Below are 14,429 nucleotides of genomic sequence, written 5' to 3'. Positions count from 1 at the left end.
GGGACATTGGCAGACTCGACTTAATAAAACGTCAAAACCCAGGAAAAAAGAATCCATTAAAAAGACGAGTCTTTGAATTGTGTATCTGTCATTTGCAGATTCAGAATTTTAAAACAGAATCCATTCGCGACTATGTGCATCGGTCTTTCTCTCAAGCAGCTTCGAATCTGTCATGTACTGCAATTACCATTTCAAGCAAGGTTATATTGAATCGTTTACCTTCTTTTTGTATAAAACCGATTTTTTGGGGGGTTAAGTTGTCATATTACACACGATTTTTTAAATTTATAAACTATCGAAAGATTAAAAGAAATCATGCGCAGGTCTACTAGATTCCTTTTGCTATTTCAGTTATTGGTCTTTTACGGCATATAAGTAAGTCACCAAAATTATAGCGATTAAAAGTCTTTAAAGACCAAATCAACGGCAATTTGGAATTCCAGTGACAAATTCGAAATTCAAAAGCCGTCGAAACCCATTCAACAAAATTGAATGGATTTTTGTTTCCTGGGAAGTTTGTAAATAATTTCACAGAAGAATTTTTTGAAATCGCTAGAGTTTTTAAAACTAATAAAGGATGTACAGTATACAAAAGAGATCAGCTAGTTTCAAGGGATAATAATTTGTTACACTTCGTATCGCGCGACTGTAAATTCACTACTGTAATGAGCCGTGAGCTCAGTGGTGAATGCATAGTTTGGACAGACGAGCTTCGGCAGATGCATCCAAAATTTGGTCAAATCGTTAGTTTTCAGCAACAGGGACCATCTTTAATCCTTTTTGCAGTATCTGAAACGTACCATGGTTGCATTAGGCTCAAAGACCGTTAGCACGTCAAGATGAGGAAATGGTTTTGACAGCGTTGCTTGCGTTGATGTCCAGGGTTTTGCTCTAGAAATATTTAACAAGAGTGGAGTCACTATTTTCATTTGTACTGGAGAGATAAAGATTCCTCTGGAATCATATCGCGAAAATATTATATGCGAAGCTCATAGTTCAGTTGCCAGCGAAAAAAGCTCGTTCATGTAAAAACCGCCCTGTAGGTGGTGACCTACTTTAGGACACGATGGCTGATTCGTAATTATCACTTTTTCAATCAGAGTAAGATTCAGTTTCACTTAAATCTCTTGATTTTAAGTCAGATTTGTCATCGTTTATCTCAAGAACAGATTGCACATCCCCTTGGCTAGCCTGGTCTACAATTTTTACTTCTGATTCCGATTGACCAAAGTTCATTAAAAATACACGCGCACTCAAAATTTGAATCCGCCCTGTGTCCAGGTAATCAGAATGTAAATGATTGCCCTTGTCTAGGAAAGCACCTGTAGGATCAACTTCTTGGCTGACTTTTGGAGGATTTTCTAGCTCGAGTATTTCGCAACTCTCTCTTTGTTCTTTATTTAAATTTACTCTAATCTCTACCGGATTCCTTGAGAGAGCCCCTGTATTTTAGTTGATTCTACATGGCTTATAAATCACCGTGTAACCATATTCGGCCAAGCGTGATTTCCATCTAGCTTGGTTGTAGAGTAACGTGTTTCGGGCTTATTTAGATTACGAGAGGCAAATAAGATTGGCAAATCCGTACCAATTTCACCCCAACTGAACTTTGCTCCTATTGCGTAATCAGATACGTCAGTCGTGACAAAAAAACGGTTTAGAAGACCCGCGTATTGAAGGATAGGCTCGCTTGCTGTTCTGTCACGCAAAATCTCAAAAGCATGACATTTCACATCAAGACGCGTGAGATAATTTAGAGGCTTTGTGATTTTTGCAAACTTTGGAATGAATTTCCGATGGCATAAAAAGAATGAGGAATTGTTTAATATTTTTCCTGTTTCTAGAAATCGGAAAATTCATCACGGCCTCCACCTTGCGAGAGCCTGATTTTATACCGATTTGAGTAATCACGTGACTTAGATAAGTCATTTCTTCCCGCAAGAAATGAAACTTATCAGGCTGCAGTGTCAATCCAGCGGACTTTAATATCTCCAAGAACTCGTTGAAAAGTGGAAGGTGCATTTTTCAATGCAAATGGCATACCTTTGCATTCGCAATGGCCGAAAGGAGTGGAAAATGCTGTTTTTGTTCTTGATTTGGGATCCAATGGAATTTGATGAAATCTCGAAGCAAGGTCGAACGTAGTAAAGTACTTTGCTCATCCCAACTGATCAATAATGTCAGTGATATTTCTCAAGGGATAAGTGTCGCTAACAGTCTTTTTATTTAGGGCTCAGTAATCTATTACCATGCGCCACCGTTTATTTCCCTGCGAATCAGACTTTTATGGTACAATCCAGACTGGTAAATTGTAGGGTGAATTAGAGGTTTCAATAATATCATTTTCTAAAAGCTCATTTACTTGTTCTTTAATTTCTTCTTTATGAATCTGAGGATATCTATAGATTTTAGAATTTGTAGGTTTTTCGTCCATTGTTCTTATTCCGTGATTAATTACAGATGTAAACCCTAGCTTGTCCCCGGGTGTGTTAAATTGACCTGCATGGCATTTTACGTCAGTTAACAGCGAAGTAATTTTCTCTTGAGCCAAATCGTCAAATTTTAAAATATTAGAAACTTCTCAAAATCTTTTTATTTTAAGAGCGTCCTTTTTAACGTTATTATCAGGTTTAGTGCATGTCCTAAGTTGTGGTTTATTTATAGAGAAATCCTCTAATTCGATAGGTGGAAGAGTTAAGTTAATTGCCTCTTCGGTCGAGTTTATAGCAAAGACTGCCACTGTGTCCGCTTTAGGAGTCACTAATGCCTCACCCATGTACATACGTGGTCCTGCTTCGATCCTAGGAATATATCCACATTTTAGGATCGGTAGATTTGATAGAAATTGTAGATTTTGAAATTGTAGATTTTGATAGAAAGTATTGTGCCATGAGTTTCGAAAATAAATTTTTCTTGATTGACAATTAATTCACCATTTCTCGTATCATTAAATTGAAGGGTTACGCCTTGAGTACATAGAAATTCAATTCCTAGAAATCCTTTTTGAGAAATGGGGAAATTTTCTGCAACTACCTGAAACTTGCATTCTATACCTTTAAGGTAAAGAGATTTCTCGGTTTTAGTTTTTGTTAATCCTTTTGTTATTTCTTTCAAGTAAAATTTTTTACTTTTATCAATTGTAACGTCAGGTCTGATCGCGTTTTCTTTGAAAATGTTTAAATCAGAACCAGTGTCGATTAATAAATCTATATGATCTCCCAAAAACTCATTTTTCATGCATTCTAAGTCGATCCATTTGAATCGACTCAAAAATGTAGTATTCTTATGCATCTCGAAAATAATAATATATATCGAATTTCAAACTCCCGCAAATTAGTATTAAACGAAAAAGAGTTTATATACCTAACAACAAAATTCCCTAGCTTTAAGACTTACTAGTCGAAGTTCGAACTCTGCAAACACGTCTGCTGTCCTGACAGTATCATGTCGATACACCTTACCGACTGCGAGTAAAGCCACCCACGCTTTAACTTGACAGACTGTAGATAGAAAAACTACGATTCGAGAAGATAGGGCTATCTTATATTGCAGAAAAGATGGAAGTGGATTCACTTGGATATGAAAATAGGGATTAAAAAAGATAGACGAAATTTTGTATTGGCCAACGGAAAGAAAAGGATAGAGGTAGGTAAGTGGAGGATTGATTTAGATAGAAAGACTGGGATGCAAGAAGATAGGGCTATCTTATATTTCAGAAAAGATAGAAACGGATTCACTTGGGCAGGAAACTTCACAAAATCTATTTATTTTAAGAGCGTTCTTTTTAACGTCAAGGCAACTTGAAAATTTTCGAGAGACTTTAATAAAAAAAATTATTTAAAAAGAATTTAAAATGTAATTTTACTGATTTCAAAAACAGATCAATATTCTTTTTTCTTTTAATATTTAAAAATGTTACGAACTATCAAAAGGTAACGTAGGCCACAGAAAAAAAATTTTCTGCATGAGAAAAGTGACTAGGCTACCCTTATGGATTTTGAGCTGCTGAATCCAAATCTGACATTAGAAGTTATCTTACGCATCTTAGCTTCCCCCTAGATAAAGAAAATAAGGAAAGCTCTAAGGACAACTTACACGTTATTTTGATGATACCAGTATACGCGAAAATAGGGACATCGATATTATACTCTTAGGTGCAACTACTTGTAGAGACTTAATTTGTACACAGAAATTCTTTAGTGTGCCTTCTATTTCCCCTAGCTTGGGTAATTCTAGGGAAATTGAAGGGCTTTGTCAGATCATATAGATTTATACGGGAAAAAATAACAAAAACCTAAGGGCGCAGTTCCATGGAGGTAGATTAGTAGAATAGTGGAACAGTTTTTAACAATGGGGTGCCTGCACAAGCTCCAGCAGTCACCTCATTGGTCAAAATTGTTCCACTACTCTACTAATCTACCTCTATGGGACTGCGCCCTAATATCCTTTACAGTTTTGCGTGCGCAATCAGTCACTTGTCCCGTGCAAACAACTTATTATTGGTACGCCTGTGTGACCAGGAAATTCCCTAGGCTTTTCCTTATATTTTGCATCTAGAGGAAAATTGGAACAAACCCGAAAAATGTGGAGTACATATTTACATTTAACACGCAAACCTTCAAAGGATATGGCATTTTTTGTTATTTTTTCCCGTCCAAATCTATATGATATGAGAAAGACCTTCGATTTCCTTAGAATTACCCAAGCTAGGGGAAACGAAAGGCACACTATAGAGTTTCTGTGTACAAATGAAGTCTCTATAAGTCGCGGCACTTCAAAATATAACATCCATCTGTCTATTTTCCCATATACTGGTATTATCAAAATAAAGTCCAGAATATCCCTGGGTTTTTCCCTATTTTCTGCATCTAGGGGAAAACTGAGACGTGTACGAGAAGTTCTGAGGCCAGATTCGGATTTAGCGCCTTAAAATCCATAAGAGTAACCTAGTCACTTATTTCGTGCAGGCAAGTTTTTGTTATGCCCTGTGTGACCAGAAAATACCTAGGCTTTGCCCTACTTTTCGCATCTAGGGAGAAAACGGTAAAACCTCGAAAATTTTGGTGGTCAAATTTATATTCAGAGCGCAAAACTGCAGATGAAATAGCATTTTTCTTATTTTTTGCTTCATAAGTCAGTATAACATGTGCAAGACATTCAATATCCGTAGATTTATCCTAGCTAGGCAAAACTGTAAGCATACTGTGGAATTTTTGTGTATGAATTCGATCTTATGGAGTCACAACACATAAGAATATGACACCAGTGCGCTTATTTTTCTCTATACTGGTATTATCAAACTAATGTCCACAATAGCCCTACTTTTGTCCTATTTTCTACATCTAGGGGAAAACTGAGACGTGTATGACAAATTCTCAGACCAGATTTGGATTCAGCAGCTCAAAATCCATAAGGATAACCTAATCACTTGTCTCGTGCAAACAAATTTTTTGTATAGCCTGTGTGACGAGAAAATCCCTAGGCTTTTCCCTACTTTTTGAATCTAGGGGAAAACTGAAACGTGTAGGACAAATTGTGAGGCCATATTCGGATTCAGTGGCTCAAAGTCCACAAGAGTAGGCTAGTCACTTGTCTCGTGTAGACATTTTTTTTGTGGCCCTGTGTAATTAACAATGAAGAAAGGTTAAATTTTTAAATTCTTAAATAACGTTGGTGACAAAAAGCTATTTTCTGTAATACAAAACCCTCCATAACACAGTTTTCAATTTATCCAATTATTTTATAATACTTTCTTACTCAGTTTTAATGCGAAATAAGAGTTGTTAAAAAATATTTTAAAATATGTTAAACAAAGAATTGATCTTCAGTTATTTCAGAAAGGGCTCAATACTTTTGATCTTTAAATATTTAAACCGTTTAAAAGAGATCCAAAAGTAATAAATAATAAAGAAAATGAAGTACAAAAATTCTTAAATAACCTCAATGAGCATTTTTACTAGGGCAGTCTACTAATGCAAGTTTCGAGAAAGTTCTAGATAGGGCCACACAAGATTCCGCTGGCCAAATTATTCCATTTTTTCCTATATTCGCTTGAAAGCCGAATAGAGCCAGAAAAAAATCGTTTTCGGACTTGAACAAAAAGAATCTTCTAATGTAAGTTTGGACAAAATTCTAGATAGAGCCGCATAAGATTCCGTCGGACAAACAATTCGATTTTCTGTTTCCGATGTTCGATTCGAAGCGGCGTAGATCCGGATAGAACACGGTTTTTGGATTTGGATGTAAAGATTTTTTTAATTTAAGTTCCGACAAAGTTTTGGATAGGGTCGCATAAGATATCGTTGGCCAAATATTTTTCTTAATACCCGCTTCAAAGCCACATTGAACCAAACGAAAAATCGCTTTTGGACATAAACGTAAAGAGTCTTCTAATATAAGTTTCGACAAAGTTTCAGATATGGCCGCATAAGATTCCGTCAGCCAACTAATTCAATTTTCTATTTCCGATGTTCACTTCCAAGCCAGATAGAAACAGATAGAAACCCGTTTTTAGACTTAATGAAAACAGTCTTCTAATTTAAGTTCTGACAAAGTTACAAATAGGGCTACATAAGATTTCGGCAGGCTAATAACTGAAAGTGCAATTTCCTATATTCGCTTCAAAGCCGGATAGATCTAGATAGAAAACCGTTTTCTTGTTTCGTCGAAATGCAGTCTTCTGACTTAAGTTCAACAAAGTTTCATATAAGGCCTGTTAAAATAATATTTTTCACATGCCATTCGTATTAAAATCCGGATAGAGTCGCTAGTTTTCCGCTTAAGGTTTTTCGAACCGAAAGATACCCAAATAGGAACGGACTAAAATCCGAAGTGGGCTATCCGCACCTTTATCCGGTTTTGTATCTCATTCAGCCCCCTGCATCGATGTTTGTTTACTAGTACGATCAAGTGAAGCGTGAAGGCCAGATGGCGTTGGGAGTCTTTCCAGCCTATATTTATATGGCAAGCATAGGAAAGATTAGTGAACAAATAATTTGATTAATATATTTCGCAATAGCATTCAGTTTTATGTATGACAAATTAAAGTGTGAACATTATTTAAGTTTTGCTACATTAAAAGCTTACACTAAAATAACAAAAATGGGTGGAATACATTGTGTTACTCCTGCATGTAAAAATCAGGTTATGACAGCTGCTCCAAAAAATTTAATTTCCTTTATGTGCCAGAAGATAAAGAAAATGTTAGAGCCTGCCAACAAGCAGGATATTTTGTGGTAGCGAAACACGATTTCAGCGGATGGAGTCACTTTCCTGAAAGTTGCAATAATTGATTGTTATTTAATTTAATAGTATTGATATTATTGTTGCTTATATAATAATTGGCAATTAATGTTTTAATATTTTTGTTTGAATTGTTTGTGAGGTATAAAATAAATCTTCACACATAAATATCCTTATTTCCCGGTTTTTTCTCGGTTCTGAAACATTTTTCACGGCGGATAAAATTTACATGTAAACAATTGAAGGTACTAACTCTTGTCAACTTAACAATGTTTAATAAAATGAAGATAAACTAAAAAATTTAGAATTTTTAACTTTTAGGAAATAAATGAGTTCAAAGATTCAGACAAAAATTAAAAAAATGTAATTCACGTTATCATTTTCAATGCTCTTAATTAAGGAATCAATTAATTTTACATCCCAGTGCGCACGAAGTTTGGCTACGTCCTTACGACATCCTTACGACATCTTTACGACATCCTATGTGCATGTCGTTAAGGTGTCTTTACGAAATCGTAAATAAGTCGTATGATCTGACGATGTCTTTACGATATCGCAAAGACACCGAAACGACATGGACATAGGATTTCGTAAAAATGTCGTAAAGATGTCGTAACGATGTCGTAAAGACGTCGGTAAATTTTGTGCCCAATCGGATGTTTTATATTATATTATTTTAAACAATTTTAAGCTAGAATCGTTAAAAATTAAAAAATTAATTTTTTTAAAAAAGAATACTTCTTAAATTATATGTTAAATTATTTTGAAAATTTTGAAAAATCGAGACATCTAAATCTCTTTTGAAATGAATAGAATTTTTCTTACAATTTTTAGAAAATGTTATTAATTCTTTAAAGCCTTTGACAATTCTTAAAAAGCTTCTAAAATTTCTTTAATCGGCAAAAATCTACATTTTGTTTTAAATTAAATCATTTCAAGTTGAAAATTAATTTTGAAACTTTTCAAAACTTTTAAATACCACTTAAAATTACTCCCATTTTGTCTACAAATAATAAGTGTTTAATTATTACATATACATCAAAATTTAACAAAATGACTGACAAATAAAACATTTTTTAAATAGAACAATTAAAATTGTAACGTTAAAAGTTTAAAAGCTCTCCGAAATTCTAGACATTCAAAATATGTGAGACATTATATGTAACACAATTCAGTTTTGACTATGACTTTCGATATTGAAAACGTTTAATTTTTTACGTTAAAATCTGGAAATTCTGTAATTTTAAACGGAGTTCGAATCGTTTTTTTTTTTTAATAAACTATTGTTCCCTTTTAATACTTAAAGCACAGATTTATTTTTAAAAGTTATTTAATTAAATATTCAAGTATTCATCTTAAATTCAAAAGATATCTTCATTAAAAAATATCTGGTGTAGAAATGAAAAAAAATGATATAAACGCTGTATTTTATAAAACTTTTCCGTAGAAATATAAAAAACTAATCAAGGACTGTATTTTTAATTTTTAATTAACAATATTGGACATTTTATATTAAATTGAAACTATACTTTTATTTTTTTAAATTCTTTCGTGTAAATATAAAAAATTAAATAAAAACTGTATGTATTTTTATCAGAAATATGGAACATGTTATCTTAAACTGAAACGATATCTTTATTTTTTTAATTCTTTTATAAAAAGATAAAAAACAAATAAAAATTATACCTTCTTAATTTGTTTATTCAAATTTAAGTTTATTAGTCCTTCAATTCGTTTATTAATTCGTTTATTCTACTATATCATCTGTTATTGTATTATGGCTACTGTTGCTAATGAATTACTAATTTATACCAACATCTGACATTCTTAATTCTTATTATTTTTTACAAAATAAATTTGTTGTTTCACCATGTTTTTTTTTCAAACTTTTTTTTTACAAAACTACGTTATATATATTTGATAGGCGCACTTGGAATTCAATAATAAAATTTGTTATAATTATATGTTTAATTTTTTTTTCTTGAGTTGAAAAATACTTTAAATTTAGTTTCCCCAAGTTACGATTGAAACCTATCACAAATTCCCGCAGCTAGATAAGAATATTTTAACGAATTTTTTTCACATACTATTACTCACATATTTAATAAGATATGGAGCTTTAATTATTCTATGCATAAAAACGATTGTCATTACGAATAATATAAATTAAATTAATTTCGAACTAATTTTGCCTCTTCCTGCCATGTAAAAACAGGCAGGAAAGACACCCAGCGCCATCTGCGCTCTATCGGATCCTATCCATCATTTTAAGCAGAGTGTACAAATGCAACTTGATTCATAGAGCATCCGGGCTGCCCGTTGACAGCATCGAGTTCGCGAGCACGGTGAAGCTGCTCTGAATATGATACCTCATTTTCAATTATTGTGGCAATATTTATTGCGTTTTGCAAAGTCGCGGGATTTCTTACTGAAAAACGATTTTTCATTTATGGCTTTAAACCTCGAATAAAACAAGAAGTTGCGTTTCTATTGGCGCCAAATCAAATTTTAGTGATTGTTTCAATAGGACAGCCAAAGATTAATATCTTTGGAAAAGCCCATTTCGAATACTTCGACGGTTCTACGGAGTTTCTCGCTTACTCTAATTTCATATTGCAAAACTGATTCGTCATTCTTTTGCCAAACGTTTGACATTTGAGCTTGCAACTGACTAAGGTCTTTCTGACGACTAAACGTAAGTCGCGAAGTATTAAGAAATTCCTAGAGATATGCGGATTCGCTTATGCTTCGCAGATAAGAATCGGCATCTCCTTTCACGGGAGTCCAGATAAGCTTAGCTAAAAATAATCTGTCGCCTCGATGTACAGATTGCTCAGCGAATCCACAGTCTCGAATAAAAGCTTCAACTGGTGGAGTCTTACCGTCAAATGTTGGAACTATTGAATTTCCGCTACAGAAAGTGGGTCAGTGGCAAAATTAGAAAAAGGGTCATCAGCACTCGGGTTTGAAATCAAATTAGAAATTTTGCGTTTGGGTACAGAATAAATTAAATATCGGGGTTGATCTGTGGAAACTGAGTTTGTCGATCCGGCTTCTGGCTAAGTTGAGACAGGTATCAAATAAGTAACTGGAGAATTAGGAGCAACATTGCTCAACTGGCTAAGCTCATGCAGAAACGATACCAATGGGGTGAGTTCCAGGCGACCACCCAGGAGAATTGTTGGGTGAAGTAAAGCAGTGGGTGGAGTTTACTAGGGTGAAGTGGAAGGAGAATGGTAGAATGAACGGTTAGGATAAGAAGATTTTAATTGCTGCTTCAGTAACGAGGTCATTGTTATTACGAACAGTGATGTGATGAATAATAGTGGAAAGTGATGAAGATACTAAACTTTAGATTATGAATGTTGAGTATTAGAAAGAATATTGGAATGCGTGAGATTGTAAAGCAAAAGTTAATCTCTTCTCATGATTCTAAGAATGCATAGAGAAGTGTTGAGTTTTATCATTTTGGTATGAAGTGACGAATGCCATTATCTGGAGTATAGGGCTGACTGTTTTAAAAAGGGCGTGAGTGTGACATTTTTATGACCTAAGTCTAGGACCTTAGTCGACAGTCGTTTTGCTTGACTCATAGGAGTTAGACGTACCTTTCTTCTTCAATTTGAATAAACTGTTTGTTTATAGAATTAAAACGCAGTATTTTTATCTCTTTAAGTAAAGTAATTTCCCATAGGTTGTGGGCTCAGAAATTCGCGATATTTTGTTTAATGTAAATAAAAATCTGAAGTGATAAAACTGTAAAGAAACTGTGAAGATTTTACAATTTTGTGAAGTTTTTTTGCGTGATAAGTGGCAATGGAAAGTTTAAAAATGAAAAGGAACATCAAACCATTTGATGGAGAAAAATATAGTGTTTGGAAGTTTAGAATATGTGCATTGTTAACTGAGTTAGGCAAAAAATGTCATATGTAGTAATTATGAATTGTGGCGTCAACGTTTGGGTCATATTGGAAGATCAACATTTATAGAATTAAAAAATAAGAAAATGATAAATGACATGAGCCAAATTGATCATGTGATTCCAAACGATAATTATGTTTTCTCAGTTTTTAAAGATTTTATTGCAAAAGTGAGACTCATTTTAATTTAAAAATAGTTCATTTGTATAGTGATAATGGAAGGGAATATTTATCAAATGAGATGAAAGACTTGTATGCAAAAAGGTATTAGTTATCACTTGACAATTCCACGAACCCCACAGTTAAATGGTGTGTCAGAACGAATGATTAGGATAATGACGGAGAAAGCCCGTGCCATGATTTTTGGTGCTAGGTTAGAAAAATGTTTTTGGGGAGAAGCGGTTCTAACTGCTACTTTGTTAATTAATTTAACACGAACTAAAGCTGTGAAACGTAGTAAAACACCATATGAATTGTTGCATGGAAAGAAACCTCAATTAAAATATTTGAAAGTTTTTGGTTCTACAGTTTATGTACATAATAAAACCAGAAAGACCAAATTTGATGAAAAATCCTGGAAGGGTATATTAGTAGGGTATGAACCAAATGGTTATAAAGTGTGGGATGTAGAAAGTGGAAAGTTCTGTGTAGTTCGAGACGTTATTGTTGATGAGACAAATTTCTTAGTGTCCAGGACTGTGGTAAGACCTGAAGGGGTTAATTCAGAAAACTCCCAAAATATAACTGATGCATCTGACATTCTGTCAAAATCAGTTGAAAAGTATCATAAGTCTGATGATGATAAATCAGGTACATTAGAATCAAGAATTAAAATTAATCCTAATAAAGTTGCTAAATTAGGTACTGAGGTTGAAAATCTGTAATTTGAAACAGATATAAATTTGCACACTGAGTCAACATCTCAAGATAAACAATTAGAAGTCGAAAAATGCCCTGAGCCTAGAAGGAGTGAAAGGATTAAAAATCGTTTTCATGTATCATATAATGAAGATGATATATCACACGATTATATCATGTGCGCTCAATCACTTTCATGTAAAATACCCATTTCAATTCATGAAATTGAAAACGAGTTGATAGAATAGAGTGGGAAAAAGCTATTAAAGATGAAATTGATTCATTTTTAATTAATAACACCTGGACTTTAGTAACGAAGCCTGAAAATAAAAATATAGTTGATTGTAAATGGATCTTTACTAATAAAAACGATGAATTTGGATATCCATTAAGATACAAATCCCGTCTCGTTGCTCGCGGTTTCAGTCAAGAGTATCTGATTGACTATAATGAAACTTTTGCGCCAGTCGCAAGAATTTCAAGCTTCCGATTCATAATGGCTTTTTCAAATCAGTTTAATTTATTGATTCATCATATGGATGTCAAAAGTGCTTTTCTAAATGGTAAGCTAAAAGAATAAATTTATATGAAAGTACCTGAAGGTAGTAAATGTAAAGTCAATCAAGTTTGCAAATTAAATAGAGTCATATACGGACTGAAACAAGCAGCCAAATACTGGTTTGAAGTATTTGAACAAACTCTAATTGATAAAGGTTTTCGAAATTCATCTGTTGATCCATGTATTTATATTTGAGACAAAGGGAATATATCTAAAAATATATATATAGTTCTCTATGTGGATGATTTAGTAATTGCCACTGCTAATGATGAATAATGAGAAGTTTCAAGAATTATTTAATGAATACATTTCGTATGACACATTTGAATAAAATTAAACTCATTGTTGGGATAAAAATAGATAGAAATGAGGATAGAATTACCTTAAATCAGAGTGCGTATATTAAAAAAATTCTTGATAAATTCAATATGGCTGATTGCAAAGCTGTAAGCACACCTCTTGATAGTAAATTAGATCATACTGCTTTAAATTCAGACGAAAAGCATGATGCTCCTTGCCGAAATCTTATTGGGTGTTTAATGTATTTAATGGTTTGTTCGCAGCCTGATTTAAGTACTGCAATAAATATTTTGAGTAGATTCTCGAATAAAAATAATAAAGAATTGTGGTAATGTCTAAAAAGAGTATTAAGATATCTCAAGGGCTCTATTGATATTAAATTAACATATATCAGGGGAAATTATGAGCAACTATTATGTGGTTCTGTTGATTCTGATTGGGGTGGTCATAACGAAAATGATAGAAAAAGCACAACTGGCTATGTATTTAAATTATTTGAAAAATGTACAATATGTTGGAATACAAAGAAACAGTTATCTGTGGCAGCTTCATCTACTGAAGGTGAATATATGGCTCTTTTTGAGGCAGTAAAAGAAGCAATGTGGCTAAAATCGTTAGCAAATAGTATTAGTATAAATATTTCCAAACCAATAATTATCTACGAAGATAATAACGGTTGTATAAGCATTGCGAATAATCCAACGAGCCATAAAAGATCCAAACATATTGACATAAAATATCATTTTTCAAGGGAGCAAGTAGAGAAAAATTTAATAAAATTAATGTATATTCCTACAGGTGAACAGTTAGCTGATATGCTAACAAAGCCGCTACCAGCTGCAAGATTTGTAGAGCTAAGAACCAAAATGGGTTTAGAATAAGCGACTGAGAACAATGTACATATACGATTCTAAGAATGCATAGAGAAGTAAGTGTTTAGTTTTATGGTTTTGGTGTGAAGTGACGAATGCCATGTACTGGAGTACAGGGCTGACTGTTTCAAAAAGGGCGTGAGTGTGACATTTTTATGACCTAAGTCTAGGACCTTAGTCGACAGTCGTTTTGCTTCACTCATAGAAGTTAGACGTACCTTTCTTATGCAATTTGAATAAACTGTTTGTTTATAGAATTAAAACGCAGTATTTTTATCACTTTTAATAAAGCAATTTCCCATAATGAAGATACTAAACTTTAGTCTGCTACTAAGCTTACGATTCCCGCTACTTCTCCCCGGCAATTCCACTGTTCACTCACTTCCACCTGCCTAGTTTCAGTGGGTGAAATAGTCACCCGTCGAGTGACTCACACTCTTCACCCGATTGATTACTGAACGGTTCACCCGAGTGAAGCTTAACACTCAGCTGACGTCGTGGAACGGCTCCGAGTGCACCCGGGTAGTCCCCTGGAACGCACCCATGGAGAGTGACTAATTGATGCTTGACTAGTAGAAGCAGGGGGTGTGTGATTCTCAGGTTCAGAGTTATTTAGTTTGCATTAGAAACTTACGGAGTAATCGCAATACTTTTTCTTGCAGCGTTAAAAACTTTAAA

Source organism: Belonocnema kinseyi, chromosome 2 (genome assembly GCF_010883055.1).
Source record: "Belonocnema kinseyi isolate 2016_QV_RU_SX_M_011 chromosome 2, B_treatae_v1, whole genome shotgun sequence".
NCBI classification, from domain to species: Eukaryota; Metazoa; Arthropoda; class Insecta; order Hymenoptera; family Cynipidae; genus Belonocnema; species Belonocnema kinseyi.
The sequence above is the reverse complement of the archived record's forward strand: the minus strand, read 5'-3'. Positions refer to the sequence as shown.